Genomic DNA, 11696 nt, shown 5'->3' on the forward strand with positions numbered 1-11696 from the left:
ATAGGCGGCCAACCTCCTGGAGAGAGCGATGTGCATGGACCAGGTGACTAGGGATGTAGCTCCGTGGATCGCTCGTTGGGCCTGATAGGTGGTGGTATCACACCCTTCTCAAAGGAACCGTAAGTGAGACTCCCACCTCATACGGCTCCGTCCCAACATCAGGACCTACCCTTTCCTTTGACCAACGGGTCCTCGAACCAACCTATCCTCCCTTGCTACTCCTCAGTAAGAACTTTCTTTTCATTTTATTCCTCAGTAAGCCCTTTCTTTTCATTCATTGATTCATTCAAGGTAGCCTTGCTTCCAAGTCCAAGCGCTAGCGGTAGAAGCTAGTCGCTAGAATCGAACTTCCGGGCCAACTATTAGAATATTAGTAAAGGCGCCTTACTCTCGATATAGTCAGGGATATTTTCTTGCTCGTTAGCACTTTAGTTTGAAACAAGGACATTTAGGCTTGACTAAGAGTCTCGTTAGGGCAGCTGGCTGCTCGTTTAATTTAGTATTGCTTTGGTTTCGCCGTCTCTATCTTGCTGGCGCGGGAGCTACCGCAACTAAAAGCAAATGAATGAAGGAAGAAGGCATTAGCATTAGAAAGACTACAAAGGCATTCCAGGCCGACTACAAGACTAGGACTACAATACAATTCATGAGCGATAGCGAAGCCGGATCGGCTTTTTGATGTCGAAAGCCCCAAAACTAGCTATCTTATAGCAGACAACTAAGGCAAGCCTACTCAACAAATCTCAATAGAAAAAATCACTACCTCACTCTCTAGTCTAGTAGTGGTTCGGATCTTGGTCGAGTCCGAGCTTCCCAAGCTCTATGCTGTTGGGGAATTCCGCTTCAGTCTGACCCCCTTCTTGATTGACTATATTTGGGTCTTTGGAGTACTTTGGGATTATATTATGCGCTGAGGATTTGTGCTTATGGGCTAGGGTGAATATAGCAGACTAGCGGATCTGGTGGTCGACTATCGTTCGGACTTGTTAAAGGTTGTCACAGCACCTATAGTAGGACAAAAGACTAATTGCGATGCACGCGGACCAATTTATGATGTCTCCGTCGCTGATGTTCATCAAGCAGGCCACGTGGATTGGCTAGGGTCTTCTTCGGCTAATGAGACCTCGATCCCAAAGCCTTCGGAGTATCTTTTTTATAGGCACCTCGAGATGTATGGGGAATTCGCTGCTGATAGATCCCGCCCAGTGTCCTCCTCTTTCCCCCGCCGCCTTCTGACCCACAGGAGTATACAATGACAACTTCCCGCACTCATGCCCGATCGTGAAACTGCCTGTTGAACGTCTGATGGTGCCTTGCTCCGACCTGAGCTATGCAACAACGAGATCCCCTTTGATCTTTGCCAGATGTGCTTGACGGTCCCCCATAATACGCTCACATGGGGACGAATTACTTCAGCTGTTCCAAGAGTCTCCTCTAGTTGAACCCCGTCTAGTAGACTCCCTGTTTGGCTCATCCCCTTCGTCAGCTCTTTTCTCGGGATACTATTACCTAGGTTCGTCAAGTTTGAATGGATGGCGAAGCGTAGATGGCAAGCAGTTATATGGATATGGTGCTTTACCCGTAGACGCTTCTTTAGCACTCGCAAGAATTGTATGGGAGTCGTCCTCAGAGGGACTTCCTGAATGACGGTACAGGGAATTCTACCGTACTCCGTGCAGCTATTGTTGTTGTTCCTGCAAAGCCTACCCAAAGGTTCAGGCTAGATTGTAGGATGTGGGCGATACGTTTTTGTATTTCTATGAGAAGCTCTACGGTACCCACAATTCCCAGTAGTAAGTCGTCGACATATCGCGCGTAACAAATCCTTATTAAGTAATGGGGTTTTAAGGGGGCCAGCTTACGGTCCAGGCGTCTCTCTGACCTGATAACTAGTCTCGCCTCCCCGCCCAGCTCATCAGCAGGCCTTTTCTTTTGCAATACTGTAAAGGTTCTCTCATGGCCAATTTCTTATTACACCGTTCTCGACCATAGAATTCGGCCTGAGGGGTCAACCCGGTGGCTTCTATGAGGAAGGCGGCGCAAAGGAGGCTCGAGGGCTTGTTAAGGAAGGCGGCAAGGACCAGGGGTAAACCGAAAGGCGTTTTCTGGTCCCCCCTGAGCCGTGTGGTGCTTATGTGTGGGGTGTGCCACGACGAAACAAGGGAATGAAAGGCCGCTTTGCGTTGGAAGCTCTTTACTCTCCCCATAATGAGGGCTCTGTAGTCTTGGGGAGGGTTGAAGCTTGCTTCTTCTCCAGAGTTTGATTGGTCATCAATACGACCTGTCCTTAATAGAACCGATCTGATTCTCTGAACAATCGGAATTTCATACTTCTGTTGGATCCTCCCTATCTCCTGATCGAGCTTGTGTAGGTAGATGTTGCCTGGTAGGGCCGATAGTAGTACACTGTGTGGGACGAAGTAGTTAGGGCCCTTCTCACCTCCTACGAGTCGTCCGCCGAAAAAGACTTGATGAATGGCGTAAAAGAACTTGGGATCATCAATCTCTTCCTTCAAGATTGAGATGAGTCGATGTCGGTCGATGGTGTGAAAACACTTCCTGATGTCAAATTCCAAAAATCAGCGAGAGGTTCCCCACTCTTCTTTGATCCGTCTTAGGGCCGAGTGGCGGCCTCGCCCCGAGTGGAAGTGCGATGTGTCTGGAAACTCGGGATCGTAAATGGATTCGAGTACCATTCTGATCGCCTCTTTCATGATCTTTTCTATAGGTCGAACTAGTGTGAGCGGTCTAAACTTCGACCCTTCTTTCTTTCTTCATATTGTAAAGGGGAGCAAAGCCCCTTTTTTGCTTCCTCTATTGATAGATCAAGGACCCTCTGTCATTTCAGTGACTCATAGGGCTTCCCTCAGCTCAGTCTTTTTGGTTCTTGAGAATGGTCGCCACCTCTCCCAGGACCAAAATGATTATCCCTGCCCGATGGGTCTACATCCATCCCTGAATCTCGTCAGGTATTGTTCACTTCCCTGCCATTCTTGTAACCGTTACCTGTAATCCGCGCAGGTGTGTCCGCACCCCCCTGAGTGGACGAGAAAGAAAGGAGATTTCTCGGAGCAACCCCCCAGGTTCCAGATCCAGGAGTCAACTTTCCCGTATGAGCATTTGGTACATGTATCAGTCCGTGGAAGAGTGAAAGGGGCACCACTACTGAGGATCTCCCCCCTAATCTTAGATAGGTCGTCTGAGGGTTCGCCGCGGTTCATTGCTGTGCTTACACACTAGGCTACCCTTCTCTGAAAGCTCCACGGGACCACCTACCACTAGTCTTTGGTCGGAGAGGTTTATTGCACAAAAACGCCGGGACGCAGGCCCTAGAAGAGGGAAGCCCAACGAATCTTAGATGCAAAGCCCCACACCTCATTAAGATCATATTGGCATACTCTACCAAAAAAAAAAAAAAAAGATCAGACCCCATTGAGGACGAGAGTGAGGTACAACAAGGCCATTTCTGTCCACCACCCTTCTCACAGAGGCGTACGTGGACGTTACCGCTCATACAGCTCCCAGCCAGCAAGCAGTTAGCCTTCCTCTACAAAGAATGGAAGTGTAAATGAATCGACATCAAATAGAGGAATTCGCCTTTTCTTTTTAGCAAACCACATCTCAGATACGGGGCATCCGTTTCACAAAAACCTATGGATCCACCCCAGCACCTTGTGATCTTTGAGAAGATCATTATGAGCCCTCTCCCTATCGGTAAAGCAGCTTTGTAGATTGAGAAAATTCCATGGTGGATCAGGACGATAATGAATTCGGGAATCCAGGCAGGACATACTCATCCTGGAGCTTCCGCTCTCCTCTAGGGAAGAGTTTATGTATATATATCTCGAGAGGTGAGGAGAGGCAATGGAATTGTGAGACGAGAAGAGGGTAGCCCCCTGACCGATTTCTCGGAATCTGAGGAAGATCTGACCCTGAACAAGAAGAAGCAGCTCTCGATGTGAGATCCTCAGGAAAAGAAAGAAGAGGAATTGGATGCCCCAGAGCAGCAGCCCCCAGATAAGCCTTAAAAAGCACACACACACACCTCTTTTTCACTAATAAAGCCGGACACAAACAAAAGAAAGAAGAAAAGTGCCATGATGATGATCCTATCTGAGTTTTCGACCCGATTGATGCGCTCCTAGCTCGCCTACATACCAGAAAAAGAAAAAGAATCTCTATATTACTTTGATTAAAGAATCCTTGGTTTGACCGACGGACTACGTGGGAAATACGAGATCTAGGCAAGCTGCTACATCTTTTCCCCTTTCCCTTGAATGATAGAAGAACTACTGAGATTCTCTTAGATAGCGATCGCATCTATGGTCAATCAATAGGTCTGCGGATCTATTCTTCTATACTACAAGAAATCACCATCTCGTAGTACCATCACGACACCAATTCTCGTTCTTTTTTCGAGCCCCCCATGTCGGCCGTGACTTCGACTTTGAGTATGAAGAATGAGTGGAAAGATCTTTATAGAAGTTCCCTGTCCGATCCAACCAAAGAGGTAGTATCTAAAAAATCAATCATATATATTAGGGGTAGAACTGCGAGTTTTTTCAGAAAAGACTTCCCCCTATCTGAATCCCACGAGTGACTAAGCGCGAGACGAGCCATAACGGGCAAATCGACTACAACTCATATATAAAGAACTCTTCTTTTTTCGGTCTATTTGCATCAGGCTTTTACCGTACTAGCTAGTAAAAAGGTGTTCCCGAAAGGGGACAAAACCCGTCTAAGATCCTGTGTGTCGGTTTAGTAGCGCGTAAACAGAAGATGTAGCCTAAGCTACACTCAATATTCAACCAACCTATGATCGATCCATTTATTCTTTCAACTTACTATCAACCCACCATGTCTTAGGTTCTCGTTGCGGGAGATCTTGGAACGTGCCTTGTGAATGCGCATACAAATAGGGTTACTATTCGCCTACTACTAAGTTAAGTAAAGGAAAAGAGTGGATTCTAGATTATATCAGTCGGGTAGGCTGGACTGGGGTTCTGGAAAAATCTCTACGAATTCTTCTTTGCAAGAGACATCCCTGGGTGGTTTAGTGATGTGGCAGCCTTGCTGGGATCTACAGATCGAATAATTAGTTTACAAGAAAGACGTAGGGGTCTTGTTTTCTCGGATTCCTGCTTTTGACTTTGAGGCTTTGACCAGAATTGAAGGAGGTAAAAGAAAAGAAAAGTAGCTCTTTCCTAAACCTCGGCTTCTCTCCTGAACCGGAACCTCTATGACCTGACCCTATTTACCTTATTCATTCAATCCTGAACCTGTCGATCTCACTGCTGAGCTCAATCACTACTGAACCTATTTATTCTTTTCCTTCTTTCACTCTTGAACAAGGTAAGTCAAGCGTCCGGATAGAAGGTCAAGCTACGGAACCGAAACCTATTTATTCTTTCACCTATTGATTCTTTCTCATTCCCTTCTTGAACCTATTTCTTCTTTCATTGAACTGTAAACTCTTATACTTCTCGCATGCAGTATCCGAGTCTTGCCCATTTAAGGAATATGGAGGAGGTATGTGTCCTCTCGCTCGCCTTGACCAATCACAGATCAGCCCGACTAACGGTCGCTTTGATCCGTTACACATCAGCTCTCAAAAGTACCCCTTTCCATTATATGGGGGTGGACGGTAGGGCTAACACGGGCATAATTGCTGGAACGGCTAAAAGTGGGCCGACTCTCTTCCATAAAGATATATATGGATATTCGGCCTTTAATGAGATAGTGTTCGTTACTCAAGTTAGCAAAAAACAAGACTGAGGTCGATAGGGGCATTACTGGTAATTGCTAAGGTGCTTTCTTCAGTATTAACCATTGGCTAGCGCTCATCTCCAGCTCTGTTTCCAGCTTTTCATTTCATATATCCCGTATGCCATACCTCAGATTCTTTCTTGCTATACGTCCAAGCCTTCTCCCATTGGTAGTTGGAAGCGGAACTGAGACTTGATGTAACTGAAGGAAAGAAAGGGGATATAGATACGATAGGAGGCCACGGTTAAGTAGGTAAGCGAAGGCTCTCTCTCTGGCCTGTGTAAGGGTCTTGTGTAAAGCCTTTCATTATTTATCTTCATTCTAAGTAAGCAGGTCTAAGTTGAAGTGATAGCAATAATAAGCGTGGAAGCTGAAGAGGTCTTCAAAGACCTTTTGTCAAATCAAACTTCCATTTCATGGGTCTCTAAGGCAAAGTCTCGCTTAATCGTTCATTTCTCTTTTCTTCTTTCTTCAACCAGTCATATCTGATCTGTAGCTGGTATCGACATGAGAAAAAGGTACGAAATGGTTTTCTTTGCTAAATTGCGAGTTTCAGGGATCGGATGGGTAAACCTCTAAAAATATGTGAGTTTCGCCTTTTTTAGTAGTCTCTGTCCTTCCCGGCTTGCTGTCGTCAACGGTCCGCTTCCTTAAATGAGAGTTGGTCTTCCCGATCCATGAAAACTGTCCGTTCTCCTTTACTTGTTTAGTGGCATCTGTCTGAGGGCATCTGGAATTGTCTCTTTCTTTCGGTATTCACTCTTGTAAACGGTCGCAAAGGCTCATCTGTCTACGACCCTTCCTTTTATTCATTCAATATCCCGGTTATCTTTTTAGTGAATATCTCCCGTGCTTGGTTAATCGATTGAGTACAAGTGCTTCAGTCAGCCAGCATGCATGACTAGGTTCTAAAGAGGTGCTAAAGAAAGATCAACTTTTTATGCTCAAATTACACAGGATCAACTGTATTGGAAATTGGTAAAGCATGACTCCTCAATCCGTCAATACAATCAATACTGCTTCCCTTCTTTTATTCAAGGGGGGACGAATACCTTGCTTGTAAGTAACAAACATCATTTTCTTTCTTGAAAGATATGCTACTTCCCGCTCTTCTGTCTGTCATCTGTCAACAGGTATCGGTCGCATCTGGTCAATCAGTACACACGATATCTATCTGTAAATAAATTGAGATCTTTTTCGTTATGTAAGTCAGGTTTATCAGAAAGGAACTGAAAGACTATATCTGGGCTAGCTCGACTCCACCCCAAGGGCTCAAGCACTGGTTGGGGTGTGAGCGTTAATACAGTTTCACACTATTCAATCAAAAAGAGCAGAAATAAGTGCATAACGATCAAAATGAGAATGAATGATAAGAGCAATCTCCTCTTCATTTTCAGGCATTACAGAGGAATAGTTATCAAAAACTATATTAAAGGAAACACAACTTCTTCGTTGAGGTTTGTTGAAAGGTGTAATTCCACCGATTTCAAAAATGGAAGACTGGTCTTGGTTAACAAGCTTCAACCATGTTTGATACCAACTACAACAAAGACCCCATACTGAAAACCATTTGAAGTAATGTTAACGTGTGTGGCCTTTCCTGAGCAAGTCTTAGATAAATTGGGTTGGGTCATATACAGTGCATCATCAAGACTGGGACGATCTCCACCGAGATTCACTATTTCTTCAGATTCATAGGTAAAAGAGGTCAAATGCCCACTCTTGGTTTACTCACCGGCAAAAGTGGTGCTTCTATCTCTAATCATCCTTGCAACTTCCTTCACCAACGCTCACCTCTTTTGTCTGGGTACACACAAGAAAGTCCCATCATCAACATCCTTTCCATTTTCACCTCTTCAAACTTCCCTATCAACACAAATCACCTCAATTAGTTTCCCCTTTTTCCACAGGTACCAAACCCAGTCAACAACCACAATCCCATTATAATCAAGAGGCCTTCTACCCGTTGCCACCTCTACCACTACTACACCAAAGCTGTAAACATCTGTCTTCTCAGTGGGAATACCCGAATAAAGATACTCAGGTGCAGGATATCCCATTGTTCCTGCCTGCCGGTATAGTAGCTTCTTTTGCATTCGAACAGTGTGACTAAACTTCTAACAGACCCCAATCCCCAAGCTTAGCATTGAACTCTGCATCAAGCAATATATTGCAAGTCTGAACATTTCTTTGAATTATTTGCCTCTCATATTCTTCATTCAGATAAGTCAGAGCGGAAGCAACCCCAAAACGATATTCAATCTGTTCTTCCATGACAGGACTCTCGTCGAATTGGAGTTTCTGTGGAGAATATTGCTGAGGCTTCCATTGGGTAAGTAATAAGAAACCAGGACTCACTCAGTATCTGAACAGCACCATCCTTAAAGTTGAACCAAGTTCTTGTGCCGTAAACAACCCAGCATTCTTTCAAACGAAAGGATTGCGCACACATTCCATTGGACCTCTCATTTTAATAGCCACTTCTCCAACAGATGGAAGAAACCCCTTCTGGTCGCTGATGCCCCTAATCCTTTATTCCCTGACCGGAACCTCTATGACCTTCCCTTCCCTTCACTTTACAGGAGAGGAAATGAATGAAAGAAGAAACCTGAACCAGAACCAAAACCCTTTGACTATCTATCCTTGTTTACAGTTCAAGAAGAAATGAATTAGCTGTTTTTCAAGACGAAAGAAGAATGAGACTGAACCTTAACCTTAACCTTGATAGGAGAGTGTCAATTCAGATTAAATCCTTTCACTCTCTCTCCTTTACCTTTATCAAATGAATGAGACTGAACAGGAAGTGATTGTGAACCTTTCACTCTAAAGCTATTATGTATGATCCGGAACAAAAGAGTAAATGAATGACGGAACCTTCCCCTGAACCGGAACCTTATACTCTATTCCCTTTTACCTGATTGTGATTGAACAATGAAAGATTAATGAGACTAAACCTCTATGACCTTCCCTGAACCTATTTCCCTTATTCATTCAATCCGAAACCTTTTAATAGTCGAGTTTACCGTGTTTGAATAAATTCAGGTAGGGGAGAAGAAGACTCGGACAAGATTAATTCGACTTAACTCCTGACCCTTTACTGTGGGTAAAAGAAAAGAGATGAATGAGACTTGACAGTCGTAAATTCATTCAATCCTGAACCGGAACCTATTTCTTCTTGAACATTGTTCGCCTCCCCCTATGTTTTGGGTCATTTCACTCTTGAACTCGGTAAAGCAGCTTAGCTTCTCTCCCTCCTTCAATCCTTCAAACACTGTAAACAAGGTGGCTTTGCTCCTTTCCAGTTGAGTCAATGAAATCCTCTTCCTTCGTTCGAGTCTCTCTCTCTCTCTCACTGCTTGGTTCTTTACTCCTTCATTCACTCAATAACCTATTTATATTTATTTATTCTTTCACCTATTTATTCTTGAACAGTAACCTCGGTAAAGCGGCTGTAGGATGTGAACTCGGTCAAGCAGCTAATGAAGAATGGACTCTCCATTCACCTGATTGAACCTATCCTCTACTGTCTATGTTTGACTAAATGAATTAGCTACTGAACAGGAAGAAAAGAAGAATCATTAATGAGACTGACCCTCCTAAACTATCAGCTTCTATACGTAACTAGAAGCCCTATTCGCTGAGCTACTTCACCCATATGACCTGACCAGGTTGAACAAGCTTAAAAGAAAAAGAGAAATACGAAAGAAAGATGAATGAGACAGAACTCCTACACCTTTGATTAATTCTCCTCTCCCTTAAACCTTTTCCTTCTTGCTTGAACTACTTCTTCCTTCTTGCTTGAACTACTTCCCCCTCACCGCGATATGACCTTCTCTTGCCGAGCGAGCTAGCTTTCTTTGTTTTATTCCCTGATTGAACTTGGTAAATAGGGCCTAGATGAAAGGTCAAGCTCATTCACCTGATTGAACAAGGTAAAGCAGCGGACAAATCGATCATCTTATCTCATTGCCTGGACTATTACTTACTTCTGAACCTGATTGAACTACTTCACTCACCTTATACTCTATTTATTGCCTTCTTTCACTGTAACCTCCTTCCCCTGTCTGAGCATATTCTCTCCTGTCTGTCCCTTCCTCCGTAACCCTTTAGAAAAGAATGATCCTTCCCTCCAGCTCCTATTTATTCTTTCATTCAATCTTTCACTATAACCAAAGACTCAAGCGAAAAAGAGCTACTTTCTCCTATTAATAAACTTGAACCGGAACCTATATGACCCTACCCTATTTACCAAGTGTTTGAAAAGAGATAGTGAAACCGGAAAGAGAAAGCCTCAACCTTAAACCTGAACCTCTATTTCTTTCTCTGATCCTTCCCCTGAACTGTAAACACTCAACTCAACAAGAATGAGACTGAACTACTACTGAACCAGAATCGTTTCTTCTACTCTATTACTAGATGTAAACTGTAAGAAAAGAGATTCATGATCGGGAACCTGGCCCTATTGATTCAAACACTGTAACCGAAGAGAAAGAAAGATTTGCTAGAACCTGTCCCTTCTTTCACTCCTCGAGCTACTTACTCATTGCTTCGCTCATTCGCCTCTCCCTTCAACTCGATCTTTCCATTGCCTGAACCGGAACCTACCTATCCTTTCCAGTTCCAGAATCAATTAGCAGCTTTTCAAGACTCAACTCAACAAGATTAATTCCCCTTCTCACCTCTTTATTCTTTTTCTATTCCTATTCCTGAACTACTGAACGAACCTGATGGAACCTATCCTTATGGGTCTCTTTTCTTTCACTCGGTAATTCTGAAGTCAATCCTCCTTATTCATTTGACAGATGGAACAAGGTAAGAGAAAAGGATAAATACTCCTTCCTTAGTCATTCGGGTCAATTCCTTGCAGCTCTCTCCCCTATCCTTTCCAGTGGAGTCAATTCATATTCAATCTTGTAAACTCATTCACCTTCTTTCGTTCTTAAGGAAGTCAAGACTTAAGATTCATTCTTTAACAGATATCCTCTCTCACTTACTTCTTCACCTTTTCCTTCTTTCACTCTTTTACTCAACTGTAAGAAAGGAAAGACTCTATCTACTCAAGATTCATTCTTTCTCTGAACCTTCCCCTTTGACTATTTATTCTTTCACTCGGTAAACAGGAGGATGGGTTCTCTTCCTTTTCCTCTCCCCAAGCTCCGTAATAACCTTTTCTTCTCCGATATGCCCTTGTCTTATTTAATGAGTGAGGTAAAGCTACTAATTCATTTACTTACTCTACCTGAACTGTAAAAGAAGAAGCAAAGATTAATGAAGAGTGAACTCCTTTTCCTATTTATTCTTGTTCGAGGCTGAACTCCTCGCCCCGGTTCCTTGTCTCACTACTTGCTTCGCTCCTCTCGCTTCTTTCACAAGGTAAAGGAATTCCATTGCCTCGTCTTCTCCCTTTTCTTTCTGATATTCCCTTAGCTACTGAATTGACTCTACTGCCACCTTATCCATTATCCTGACTTTCCCGGGATTTGAGGCTGAATTCTACTTCTTAAACAAAGACTCAAGAGTTTACGAACTGAACTACTAATACTGAACTCACCTCTATTCCCCTATAGATTCTTGATCCGGAACTCTCTGTAATTAAAGACTCAACAAGAATTAGAGTTGGAAGTCTTTGAAGGTAGAGTAAATTCATTAGCAGCTTTCCAGTTCAATCTGGAACCGGAAGGAAAGAGATGAAAGAAAGACAAGCTTAATGAGACTCAACTCCTTATGAATTAGCAGCTTTACATACAAGAGAAGATAATTGATTGAAGAAGAAAATAAAACATTCATTCTCCGAAACAGTAAGTAAGGGCCGAAAGATTCCTTCTCCTTTACAGTTCAGGCAATGGGTGAAACCGATAGGTGAATGGAGAGTGAATGAATTAGCAGCTTGACAGGAGAGCTCCGGCTGCCCCTCTATTACTAGATTTTCT

At 43.5% G+C, this 11696-nt stretch overlaps 2 pseudogenes; both read right to left on the reverse strand.

Moving 5' to 3' along the window:
* Nucleotides 1-986: 986 nt before the first annotated feature.
* LOC111490003 lies at nt 987-3274 on the reverse strand (annotated as a pseudogene).
* A 236-nt stretch (nt 3275-3510) lies between these two features.
* Nucleotides 3511-4099, reverse strand: LOC111488507 (annotated as a pseudogene).
* Nucleotides 4100-11696: the final 7597 nt, after the last annotated feature.

Source organism: Cucurbita maxima, unplaced genomic scaffold (assembly GCF_002738345.1).
Source record: "Cucurbita maxima cultivar Rimu unplaced genomic scaffold, Cmax_1.0 Cma_Scf00001, whole genome shotgun sequence".
NCBI classification, from domain to species: Eukaryota; Viridiplantae; Streptophyta; class Magnoliopsida; order Cucurbitales; family Cucurbitaceae; genus Cucurbita; species Cucurbita maxima.